Here is a 13,698-nt window from a genome sequence, read left to right as displayed (position 1 = left end):
GAATTGTTTCAGCAGTGGGTAATGGAACCAACGAGGGATGGAGCTATTCTAGATCTGGTGCTTACAAATGGGGAAATGTTTCTGATGTTATGGTGGGAGATCATTTGGCATTTTCCCCTCTCTGATTACCATCTTATAACTTTCACACTTAAATCTCCTCCCTCCCAGTCCCGTCCTATCTTATCTAATTTATCTAGGAATCTTCACGATATTGACCCTTCATCTCTATCCTCCCATGTTTCAAACCTCCTCTCTACTGTGGCACCATCCACGTCTGTCAACGAGGCTGTTTCTTCTTACAACAATACTCTATCCTCTGCCTTAGACACTCTTGCACCTTTAATGACCCGCCCTATAAGGCGTACAAAACCCCAACCTTGGCTGACTTCTAATATCAGCTACCTATGTTCCTGTACCCGCTCCACTGAACGCCTCTGGCGGAAATCTCGGGCCCTTGCTGATTTCTTACACTTTAAGTTCATGCTAACCTCCTTCCAATCTGCTCTTTTACATGCCAAACAGGATTATTATATCCAACTGACCATATCTCTTGGCTCTAACCCTCGACTTCTCTTCACCACATTGAACTCTCTCCTCAAGGTGCCCCTTTCCCCAACTCCCCCTTCATTATCTCCTCAGACCCTTGCTGAATTCTTTCACAACAAGGTTCAAAGATAAACCTTGAATTCTCTACCTCGCCACCTCTCCCTCCACTAGTCCGTTCCCCTCTCTCTCCTTCCCCTCATTCCTTTTCTTCCTTTCCTGAAGTTACTATAGAGGAAACTACACTTCTCCTTTCTTCCTCAAAATGTACCACCTGTTCCTCTGATCCCATTCCCACCCACCTTCTTAATGCCATCTCACCTGCTCTTATTCCTTTTATCTGTCACATTCTCAACCTCTCACTTTCCACTGCAACTGTCCCTACTGCCTTGAAACATGCTGTGGTCACACCTCTCCTTAAGAAGCCTTCACTTGACCCTACTTGTCCCTCTAATTACCGACCCATCTCCCTCCTCCCTTTTCTCTCCAAATTACTTGAGCGTGCTTGTTCACCACCGCTGCCTTGATTTTCTCTCCTCAAATGCTATTCTTGACCCACTACAATCTGGTTTTCGCCCTCTCCACTCAACCGAAACTGTGCTTACTAAAGTCTCCAATGACCTATTACTGGCTAAATCCAGAGGTCTCTATTCCATCCTCATTCTTCTTGATCTTTCCGCTGCTTTTGACACTGTCGATCACAGCATACTCCTTGATATCCTGTCCTCACTTGGATTCCAGGGCTCTGTCCTTTCCTGGTTCTCTTCCTACCTCTCCCTCCGCACCTTCAGTGTTCACTCTTCTACTTCTATCCCTCTGCCTGTCGGCGTACCTCTGGGTTCTGTTCTTGGTCCCCTCCTCTTTTCTATCTACACTTCTTCCCTTGGTTCATTAATCTCGTCCCTTGGCTTTTCCTACCATCTCTATGCTGATGACTCCCAAATTTACCTTTCTACCCCTGATATCTCACCTTGTATCCAAACCAAAGTTTCAGCGTGCTTGTCTGACATTGCTGTCTGGATGTCTCAACGCCACCTGAAATTAAACATGACCAAAACCGAGCTTCTCATTTTTCCCCCCAAACCCACCTCCCCACTCCCCCCGTTTTCTATTTCTGTTGATGGCTCTCTCATTCTCCCTGTCTCCTCAGCTCGAAACCTTGGGGTCATCTTTGACTCTTCTCTCTCCTTCTCTGCTCATATCCAGCAGATTGCCAAGACCTGTCGTTTCTTTCTTTACAACATCCGTAAAATCCGCCCCTTTCTTTCCGAGCACTCTACCAAAACCCTCATCCACACCCTTGTCACCTCTCATTTAGACTACTGCAATCTGCTTCTTACTGGCCTCCTACTTAGTCACCTCTCCCCTCTCCAATCGGTTCAAAACTCTGCTGCCCGTCTCGTCTTCCGCCAGGGTCGCTTTACTCATACTACCCCTCTCCTCAAGTCGCTTCACTGGCTCCCTATCCGTTTTCGCATCCTGTTCAAACTTCTTCTACTGACCTATAAATGTACTCACTCTGCTGCTCCCCAGTATCTCTCCACACTCGTCCTTCCCTACACCCCTTCCCGTGCACTCCGCTCCATGGATAAATCTTTCTTATCTGTTCCCTTCTCCACTACTGCCAACTCCAGACTTCGCGCCTTCTGTCTCGCTGCATCCTACGCCTGGAATAAACTTCCTGAGCCCCTACGTCTTGCCCCATCCTTGGCCACCTTTAAATCTAGACTGAAAGCCCACCTCTTTAACATTGCTTTTGACTCGTAACCACTTGTAACCACTTGCCTCCACCTACCCTCCCCTCCTCCTTCCTGTACACATTAATTGATTTGATTTGCTTACTTTATTTTTTGTCTATTAGATTGTAAGCTCTTTGAGCAGAAACTGTCTTTCTTTTATGTTTGTGCAGCGCTGCGTACGCCTTGTAGCGCTATAGAAATGCTAAATAGTAGTAGTAGCATCTAGTGATCACTGAATGGTATGGTTCAATATTAAAACAAAGGAGGAGAGGACTTATTCAAGATTGAAGGTCCTAGATTAAAAAAAAAATAACTTTGCTGAGATGGGGGAATTTCTCAAGGAAGAGTTGGCTGAATGGGAGCAGCTGAAGGAAGTAGAGGAGCAGCAGTGGCCAAAACTGAAAGGAGCTATTTTAAAGGCAACAAATTTTTATGTTAGAAAATTTTGTAAATGTAAGAGGAAAAGAAGGCCGCTCTGGTTCTCAAATGTAGTAGCTGAAAAGGTAAAGGAAAGAAGGTTAGCCTTCTCACGTTATATGATGACTCAGAAAGAGGGAGATGGGCAAAAGTACCCAGAAAAGCTAAGGGAAGCTGGGAATTTGTTAGGAAAGTGAAGAGGCAAATGGAAGCCAAGATAGCCAATAAGGTAAAATTGGGGGACAAGACCTTTTTCAGTGGCAGGAGGAGGTGCCATAATAGCTGAACTGCTTAACAATTATTTCTGTTCTGTGTTCATGGATGAAAGGCCAGGGGAAGGACTGCAGAAAACAAATGCAAATGAGGATGGATGTATGGTAGACCGGGACCAATTCACAGAAGACTGTGTTCATGAGGAGCTAGCTAACCTAAAAGTAGACAAAGCAATGGGGACTGAGGGCTGGAATCAAGATGGCGTCAGAAACGGATGTGTGCTCCCAAAGCTCCTGAGACCCATTGTTAAACTAGCGAGGGAAGTTCTTTCTCCAACGTTAAGATGGGGAAAAGAAAGGGGAAGACGGTGGTTCCTACCTCCGCGGTTCCACCAACAACGCCAATCTCTCGACAAGCAACTTTGGAGAGCTTCGAAATTGGGATCCATGGCGAACAGATGACTGCTTTGATGGGTTCGACCTTTTTGGGTACGGACCGCAGCATTGAAGGAGCGACGCTGAGCCCTCCTTCTTACACCGCTCCTCCACAGCCCGGAAGTGAAAGGTTGCCCGAGGGACCATGGCAGTTGGAAGCGGTATTCGCAACGCCGTTGGGAGGAGGACCTTCGAGTACCTCAACCCCGGGGAAGGAAACAGCAGTGCAGGAGCAGTTGCTGATTGATGCCCCTGTCGCCCGAGGCTCCACTACCGGGAGTAATGGAGGATTACAGAGACCAGCAGTGGTGACTATGAACTCATTATGGGATGCAATTCAAGGGGTCAATAACACTTTACTCCAGAGGAATACCTCTATTAAGGGTGAAATTAAGGAATTAAAACAAACTTGTGAAAATCTGTCTAATAATTTTCAGGAACAAAAAGAAAAAGTTTTAAAGATGGAAGTTGAGGTTGGAAAACTTCAAAATCTAACGGTCTCCTTAATTAAAGAAAAAGGAATACAGGAAAAGAAATTAGAAAATTTGGAAAATAATGCTCAAAGGAATAACTTAAGGTTAATAAATTTTCCAAAATCACCTTTAGTTGCAGCTATAGATATGTTGAAAAGATATTTTACCCAAATACTGGGAATCCCAGTGGAGGGTTATCCCCCTATAACGAGAACCCAGTATATCTCGGGTGTTTCTAAACCTCTAAAGGAGCAACCGCCGACTACTCCAGATTTAAATTTGACAGAATTTCTAGAGAACTCTCTGGAAATTATCACAGAGAGAACAACACTTATTGTGACTTTTGCGCTGGAAATGGACAGAAATAATATTCTGAGACTATATTTTCGCCATTTAAATGATGTCTTCTTCGGTCAAAAGATATAAATTTTTCCAGATTTGGCAAGGAGTACACAAAAGAGGAGAAAAGAATTTCTGATTTATAAAACTAGAGTTCTTAAACTGGGTGCTACTTTTTTGCTAAAATTTCCTTGCAAATGCTATATTACTTTTGAATCGGTTAATTATATATTCTTTACTCCCTCGAAGCTGTTAGAATTTATTGATTCCAAGGAAAGTGTTAATTCACCTGGAGACTTGCCTCCCTAGTTAGAAATGCTGTTTAGTTGGCTGCAGATATCTGTTATGACCCTTCCGTTTAAATAACTTTGTTTATTACTATTAATTCCTGGTATAAATATTTCCTAGTATCTTGATTCAACTTATTGAGGTCAAAATTTGAATCAGTATTTTCTGTAAGTAATGATATAAATGTATATTCCTTTATTTTATTTTTCTGATATTGCCAATCTTTATATCGTTTGATGTAAATGAAAAACTTATAAATAAAGAGTTTAAAAAAAAAGCAATGGGGACTGATGGGATACATCCAAGGGTGCTCAAGGAACAGAGAGGTTCTGGCAGCTCTGCTGTCTGACATCTTCAATGCTTCCTTAGAGGCTGGAGTGATCCTGGAGGACTGGAGAAGGATGGATGTGGTCTCTCTACATAAGAGCGGAAGTAAGGAAGAGGATGGGAACTACAGACCTGTCAATCTGACCTTGGTGGTGAACAAACTAATAGAATGCTTCTAAAGCAGAGGATTGTGAGGTTTCTCGAACTGAATGGATTTCAGGTCCCGAGGCAGCATGGCTTCACCTGAGACAGGTTGTGTTGGACAAATCTGATTGATTTTTTGACTGGGTAACCAAACAGTTGGACGTGGAAGGGGAGCTAGATGTGGGGTACTTGGATTTTAGCAAAGCCTTTGACACGGTTCCGTACAGGTGACAGATAAATAAATTGAGTGCCCTCGGTATGGGACCTAAAGTGACTGATTGGGTCAAAAATGGTTAATTGGGAGGAGACAGAGGGTAATGGGAAATGGGGCTTGCTCTGAGGAAAGGGATGTTATCAGCGGTGTGCCGCAGGGATCAGTCCTCGGGCCAGCTCTCTTTAACATCTTTGTGATCGATATTGCAGAAGGGTTGTCTGGTAAAGTTCATCTCTTTGCAGATGATGCCAAACTCTGTAATAGGGTGGACACCCTGAAAAATGTGGTTGACATGAGGAAGGATCTAGTGAAACTTGCAAAATGGTCCAATAATTGGCAACTAAAATTTAATGCTAAGAAATGCAGGGTCATGCACTTGGGTTACAAAAATCCAAGGGAATGGTACAATATAGGGGGTGAAGTGCTTCTCTGTATGGAAGAAGAACAAGACTTGTGAGTGATTGTGTCTGATGGCCTTAAAGTGGCCAAAAAGGTAGAAAGGACAATGGTCAAAGCCAGAAGGATGCTTCAGTGCATAAGGACAGGGATGACCAGCAGGAAAAAAGAGGTGATAATGCCCTTGTATAAGTCTCTGGAGAGGCCCCATTTAGAGAACTATGTGCAATTCTGGAGACTACATCTACTGAAAGATCTAAACAGGATGGAGTTGGTCCAGATGGTGGCTACAAAATTGGTAAGTGGTCTCCATCATAAAACATATAAGGACAGGCTTATGAACTTTAAAATGTATATGCTGGAAGGGAGGCAGGAGAGAGGGGATATGATAGAGACATTTACAGTGGCATCAATGTACAGGAGGAGAGCCTTTTTCAAATGAAGGAAAACACTGGAATGAGAATGCATAGGTTGAAGTTAAGAGGAAATAGGCTTAGGAAGAATCTAAGAAAATACTCTGTCACGGAAAGGGCGGTGGAAGCGTGGAATGGCCTCTTAGTGGAGGTGGTGGAGACAAAAACTGTGTCAGAGTTTAAAAAAGCATGTACAGGCACTTGGGATCCCATAGGAAAAGTAGGAGCTAGTGGTTATTGAGGATGGGCAGACTGGATGGGCCATTATCTTCTGTTGTATTTCTATTATTATTTAGATTTTGCTCACACCTTTTTCAGTAGTAGCTCAAGGTGAGTTGCATTCAAGTATACTGGATATTTCTCTGTCTTAGGAGGGGTCACAATCTAAGTCTGTACCTGAGGCAATGGAGGGTTAAGTGACTTGCCCATGATCACAAGGAGCAGCAGTGGGGTTTGAACTGGCCACCTCTGGATTGCAAGACCAGTGCTCTAACCACTAAGCCACTCCTATGTTGTTTCTAGTTCTCTATTTCTTTCAGTTCCATGGAGTGTATGCCATCCGGTCCAGGTGATTTATCACTCTTTAACTTATTTGATTTGGCTCAGTACATCTTCCAGGTTCACTGAGATCTCTTTAAGTTCCTCCAGATCGTCACCCCTGAAAATCGTAAAGACTGAAGCAAAGAATTCATTCAATCTCTCCGTTGTGGCCTTGTCCATCCTTAGTGCCCCTTTTGCTCCTTTATGATCTAATGGTCCCATGGATTCCCTCACAGGCTTTCCTTTTCCAATGTACCTGAAAAAGGTATTGCTATGAGTTTTTGTCTCCACGGCAATTTTTTCTTATTATTCTCTTTTAGCCTTCTTTATGAATGCTTTCCATGTAGCTTGACACAGCTTATGTTGCTTCTTATTTTCTTCATTTAGATCTTTTTTCCATTCTTTGAAGGATGCTCTTTTGGCTCTAATATGTTCTTTCACTTCACCATTAATCATGCTGACTATCATTCGCTCTTCTTTCCACATTTGTTAATACGTGGAATACATCTGGTCTGGGCTTCCATGATGGTATTTTTAAACAATGTCCACACTTGATTTAAAGTCCTAACCTTTGCAGCCGACATAGTAACATAGTAAATGATGACAGATAAAGACCTGTACAGTCCATCCAGCCTGCCCAACAAATAAAACTCATTTTACATGGTATGTGATACTTTATATGTATACCCAAGTTTGATTTTTCCTTGCCTTTCTCAGGGCATAGACCATAAAAGTCTGCCCAGCACTGTTCTTGAACTTCCCATATGTATTCAGTTACAATCAGGGCGTAGACCGTAGAAGTCTGTCCAGCACCAGTTTTGCTTCCCAATTACCAGCATTGCCACCCAATCTCCACTAAGATTCCATAGCTGACATAAAAAATACTGCATAAAATACTTCGTTTTAACCATTTTCCTCATTTTGTCATGGAGGGGCATTTACGAAAGGGACATCCACTACCCTCAACTGTACACCACCACCATAGCCCTTACGGGTGAAGGGAGGCACCTAGATGTGGGTACAGTGGGTTTCTGGTGGGTTTTTAGTGGGTGTGACCTGATTCTCTGTTAGAGGGGCAGCCTTCTATACCAGTTTTTCTTGAGAAATCCACCTTTTTTACAGATTAACTGGCTGTGCTGCAGCTCTGTCTGTACATTTTAGACTTAGCAGCTCTGTCTCTGAATCTCCCCCACAAATTCAAACTTAGTGGGTGTGACCTGATTCTCTGTTAGAGGGGCAGCCTTCTATACCAGTTTTTCTTGAGAAATCCACCTTTTTTACAGATTACTCACCGTGATGGCCATTGCCTTGACCTCGTCCTCTCCTCTTCCGGCTCACCCTCCAATTTCCACACCTCAGCTCTTCCTGTCTCTGATCATCACCTGATCACCTTCACACTTCTTCACCCTCCCCCTCAGCCCCGCCCAACATTAACCACTACTTCCAGGAATCTCCAGATTATTGACCCTCCCACCTTATCATCTAGTATTTCTAATCTCCTCCCCTCCATCATGTCCTCTGAGTCTGTTGACGAGGCTGTCTCTGCTTACAATGCCACTCTCTCCTCTGCTCTGGACACCCTTGCACCATCCACCTCCCGTCCCACAAGGCGTACTAATCCCCAGCCCTGGCTGACCCCTTGCATCCATTACCTTCGCTCCTGCGCCCGATCTGCTGAACGCCTCTGGAGGAAATCTCGCACCCATTCAGATTTCCTTCACTACAAATTCATGCTATCCTCCTTCCAGTCCTCACTATTCCTTGCCAAACAGGACTATTACACCCAATTGACTAATTCTCTCAGCTCTAACCCTCGTCGTCTCTTCGCCACCCTTAACTCCCTCCTCAAAGTGCCCTCCGCTCCCACCCCCCCGTCACTCTCTCCTCAATCACTGGCTGACTACTTCCGCGACAAGGTGCAAAAGATCAACCTTGAGTTCACTACCAAGCCACCTCCTCCTCTTCACCCTTCAACCCTCTCCCTCAACCAACCAACCCAGACCTCCTTCTCCTCCTTTCCTGATATCTCCGAGGAGGAAACCGCCCGCCTTCTTTCCTCCTCAAAATGCACCACTTGTTCCTCTGATCCCATCCCCACCAACTTACTTAACACCATCTCTCCTACTATCACCCCCTCCATCTGTCATATCCTCAACCTCTCTCTCTCCACTGCAACTGTCCCCGACACCTTCAAGCATGCTGTAGTCACGCCACTCCTCAAAAAACCATCACTAGACCCTACCTGTCCCTCCAACTACCGCCCCATCTCCCTCCTACCCTTCCTCTCCAAGACACTTGAGCGCGCAGTCCACAGCCGCTGCCTTGATTTTCTCTCCTCTCATGCCATCCTTGATCCGCTTCAATCCGGTTTTCGCCCTCTTCACTCGACAGAAACAGCACTTTCTAAAGTCTGTAATGACCTGTTCCTTGCCAAATCCAGAGGCCACTACTCCATCCTCATCCTCCTGGATCTATCCGCCGCTTTTGACACTGTCAATCATGACTTACTTCTTGCCACACTGTCCTCATTTGGGTTCCAGGGCTCTGTCCTCTCCTGGTTCTCCTCCTATCTCTCCCACCGCACCTTCAAAGTTCACTCTCATGGATCTTCCTCCACCCCCATCCCCTTATCTGTTGGTGTTCCCCAGGGATCGGTCCTTGGACCCCTTCTCTTCTCAATCTACACCTCTTCCCTGGGCTCCCTGATCTCATCTCATGGTTTCCAGTATCATCTCTATGCTGATGACACCCAACTGTATCTCTCCACACCAGACATCACCGCGGAGACCCAGGCAAAGGTATCGGCCTGCTTATCTGACATTGCTGCCTGGATGTCCAACCGCCACCTGAAACTGAACATGTCCAAGACCGAGCTTATCGTCTTTCCACCAAAACCCACTTCTCCTCTTCCTCCACTTTCTATCTCAGTTGATAACACCCTCATCCTCCCCGTCTCATCTGCCCGCAACCTCGGAGTCATCTTTGACTCCTCTCTCTCCTTCTCTGCGCATATCCAGCAGATAGCCAAGACCTGTCGCTTCTTCCTCTTTAACATCAGCAAAATTCGCCCTTTCCTCTCTGAACACACCACCCGAACTCTCGTCCACGCTCTCATTACCTCTCGCCTGGACTACTGCAACTTACTCCTCACCGGCCTCCCACTTAGCCATCTATCCCCCCTTCAGTCTGTTCAGAACTCTGCTGCACGTCTCATATTCCGCCAGAACCGATATACTCATATCACCCCTCTCCTCAGGTCACTTCACTGGCTTCCGATCAGATACCGCATTCAATTCAAGCTTCTCCTTCTTACCTACAAATGCACTCAGTCTGCTGCCCCTCACTACCTCTCTACCCTCATCTCCCCTTACGTTCCCGCCCGTAACCTCCGTTCACAGGATAAATCCCTCCTCTCAGTACCCTTCTCCACCACCGCCAACTCCAGGCTCCGCTCATTCTGCCTCGCCTCACCCTATGCTTGGAACAACCTTCCTGAACCCTTACGCCAAGCCCCCTCCCTGCCCGTCTTCAAGTCTTTGCTTAAAGCCCACCTCTTCAATGCTGCGTTCGGCACCTAACCCTTACCGTTCAGTGAATCCAGAATGCCCCAATTTGACTGCCCCTATCGGACCGACCGTTCACTTGTCTATTAGATTGTAAGCTCTTTGAGCAGGGACTGTCTCTCTTTGTTAAATTGTACAGCGCTGCGTAACCCTAGTAGCGCTCTAGAAATGTTAAGTAGTAGTAGTAGTAGTTTTTGAGGGCTTGCTGTTTCCTCCACAAATGTAACAGGTAGGGGGGTTATGGGCCTGGATCCGCCTGTCTGAAATGCACTGCAGTACCCACTAAAACTACTCCCGGGACCTGCATGCGCTGTCATGAACCTGAGTATGACATCTGAGGCTGGCATACAGGCTGGCATGACATATTTTAAACATGTTTTTTTGAGGGTGGGAGGGGGTTAGTGACCACTGGGGGGGTAACGAGAAGTCATCCCCGATTTTCTCCGGTGGTCATCTGGTCATTTTGGACACCTTTTTGTGTCTTAGTTTTAATAAAAACATGTCCAGGTAAAAACGCCCAAGTGTTCGTCAGGAACATCCTTGTTTTTTACGATTATGGGTCAAGGACATCCAAGTGTTAGGCACACTCAAGTTCTGCCTTTGCTACACCACCGACACCCCCCCCCCCCCTTGAAATTTGGCCATCCTTGCAATGGACTGCAGTTGGAGACGTCCTAAATTGGGTTTCGATTAAACCAATTTGGACGTCCCTGGGAGAAGGACGTCCATCTTCCAATTTATGTCGAAAGATGGACGTCCTTGTATTTCGAAAATGAGCCCAATAGTCACCCTTTTGAAAATTAAATGCTGCCACAGTAGATTTCTTTAGTGACTTTTTACTCCAAATATCAGCTCAAATTTGATCATGTTATAATCACTTTTTCTCAGTGCATCCAATACCGTTATCTCTAGTACCATGCCCTGCAATCCACATAGGACTAGATATAAAATAACTCCCCCTCTTGTCGTTTCTTGAATCAGTTGCTCCAAGAAGCAGTCATTTATTACATCTAAGAATTTTACCTCACTTGCACACCCTGATGTATCATTTATCCAGTCAATACTGGGGCCATTGATATCACCCATTATTATAATGTTGCCCAATTTGTCAGCTTTCCTAATTTCTCTAAACATTTGTTCATCTGTCTCTTCATTCTGCCTGGTGGACGGTAGTACAGTCCTACCAGTATATTCTTTCCCTTCATACATGGAATTTCTATTCACAAGGATTTCACACTGCTATCTATTTCATAGAATATTTATTTTGTTTGACCAAATTCCCTCTTTAACATATAGCACAACCCCCTCCAATTTGATCCACTCTATCACTACAATATACTACCATTACTACTACTACTTAACATTTCTAAAGCGCTACTAGGGTTATGCAGCGCTGTACAGTTTAACAAAGAAGGACAGTCTCTGCTCAAAGGAGCTTACAATCTAATGGACAAAATGTGCAATCAAATTGGGGCAGTCTAGATTTCCTGAATAAAGGTATAATGGTTAGGTGCCAAAGATGACATTGAAGAGGTGGGCTTTGAGCAAGGATTTGAAGATCGGCAGGGAGGGGGATTGGCGTATGGGCTCTGGAAGTTTATTCCAAGCATAGGGAGAGGCGAGACAGAAAGGGCGGAGCCTGGAGTTGGCGGTGGTGGAGAAGGGTATGGAGAGGAGGGATTTGTCCTGTGAGCGGAGGTTTTGGGTAGGAACATAAGGGGAGATAAGGGTAGATAGGTAATGAGGGGCTGCAGATTGAGTGCATTTGTAGGTTAGTAGGAGAAGCTTGAACTGTATGCGGTACCTGATCAGAAGCCAGTGAAGTGACTTGTGGAGAGGGGTGATATCAGCATTTTGGCCCAGGCGGAAGATAAGACGTGCAGCAGAGTTCTGAACAGATTGAATGGGGGATAGATGGCTAAGTGGGAGGCCAGTGAGGAGTAGGTTGCAGTAGTCAAGGCAAGAGGCAATGAGAGAGTGGACGAGAGTTCGGGTGGTGTGCTCAGAGAGGAAAGGGCGAATTTTGCTGATGTTATAGAGAAAGAAGCGACAGGTCTTGGCTATCTGCTGGATATGCGAAGAGAAGGAGAGGGAGGAGTTGAAGATGACTCCGAGGTTGTGGGCAGATGAGACGGGGAGGATGAGGGTGCCATCGACTGAGATAGAGAGTGGAGGGAGAGGAGAAGTGGGTTTGGGTGGAAAGACAATAAGCTCTGTCTTTGCCATGTTCAGTTTCAGGTGGAGGTTGGACATCCAGGCAGCAATGTCAGATAAGCAGGCCGATAATCTGGCCTGGGTTTCCGCAGTGATGTCTGGTGTGGAGAGATAAAGCTGGGTGTCGTCAGCAAAGAGATGATATTGGAAACCATGAGATAAGATCAGGGAGCCCAGGGAAGAGGTGTAGATTGAAAAAAGAAGGGGTCCAAGGACAGATCCCTGAGGAACTCCAACAGAGAGTGAGATGGGGGTGGAGGAAGATCCACGAGAATGTACTCTGAAGGTACGGTGGGAGAGATAAGAGGAAAACCATGAGAGGACAGAGCCCTGGAACCCAAATGAGGACAGTGCGGCAAGAAGTAAATTATGATTGACAGTGTCAAAAGCGGCGGATAGGTCGAGGATGAGGATGGAGTAGTGACCTTTGGATTTGGCAAGGAACAGGTCATTACAGACTTTAGTGAGTGCAAAGTGTAGAGGGTGAAAACCGGATTGAAGCGGATCGAGGATGGCATGAGAGGAGAGAAAATCAAGGCAGCGGCTGTGAATGGCGCGTTCAAGTATCTTGGAGAGGAAGGGTAGGAGGCAGATGGGGCGGTAGTTGGAGGGACAGGTGGGGTCTAATGATGGTTTTTTGAGGAGTGGTGTGACTACAGCATGCTTGAAGGTGTCAGGGACAGTTGCAGTGGAGAGAGAGAGGTTGAGGATATGACAGATGGAGGGGGTGACAGTAGGAGAGATGGTGTTAAGTAAGTTGGTGGGGATGGGGTCAGAGGAACAGGTGGTGCATTTTGAGGATGAAAGAAGGTGGGCGATTTCCTCTTCGGTGATATTAGGAAAAGAGGAGAAGGAGGCCTGGGTTGGTTGGTTGCGGGAGTGGGTTAAAGGGTGAGGAGGAGGTGGTTTGGTAGTGAATTTGAGGTTGATCTTCTGTACCTTATCGCGGAAGTAGTCAGCCAGTGATTGAGGAGAGACTACTACTATTTAGCATTTCTATAGCGCTACAAGGCGTACGCAGCGCTGCACAAACATAGAAGAAAGACAGTCCCTGCTCAAAGAGCTTACAATCTAATAGTGAGGGGGTGGGTGGGAGTGTAGGGCACTTTGAGGAGGGAGTTAAGGGTGGTGAAGAGACGACGAGGGCTGGAGCTGAGGGAATTAGTCATTTGGGTGTAATAGTCCTGTTTGGAAAGGAATAGGGAGGACTGGAAGGAGGATAGCATGAATTTGTAATGAATGAAGTCGGTATGGGTGCGAGATTTCCTCCAGAGGCATTCAGCAGATCGGGCGCAGGAGCAAAGGTATCGGATGCAAGGGGTCAGCCAGGGCTGGGGATTAGTACGCCTTGTGGGACGGGAGATGGATGGTGCAAGGGTGTCCAGAGCAGATGAGAAAGTGGCATTGTAAGTGGAGACAGCCTTGTTGACAGACTCGGAGG

At 45.9% G+C, this 13,698-nt stretch overlaps 1 protein-coding gene across 1 annotated transcript in view; it reads right to left on the bottom strand.

Annotated features, from left to right (window-relative positions):
• The window catches only part of ADGRB3 (adhesion G protein-coupled receptor B3), a 1,672,438-nt gene that overhangs the window by 681,367 nt on the left and 977,373 nt on the right, over positions 1 to 13,698 (bottom strand). The window lies entirely within an intron of this gene.

Source organism: Microcaecilia unicolor, chromosome 3 (assembly GCF_901765095.1).
Source record: "Microcaecilia unicolor chromosome 3, aMicUni1.1, whole genome shotgun sequence".
NCBI lineage: Eukaryota > Metazoa > Chordata > Amphibia > Gymnophiona > Siphonopidae > Microcaecilia > Microcaecilia unicolor.
The sequence above is the reverse complement of the archived record's forward strand: the minus strand, read 5'-3'. Positions and strand labels throughout refer to the sequence as shown.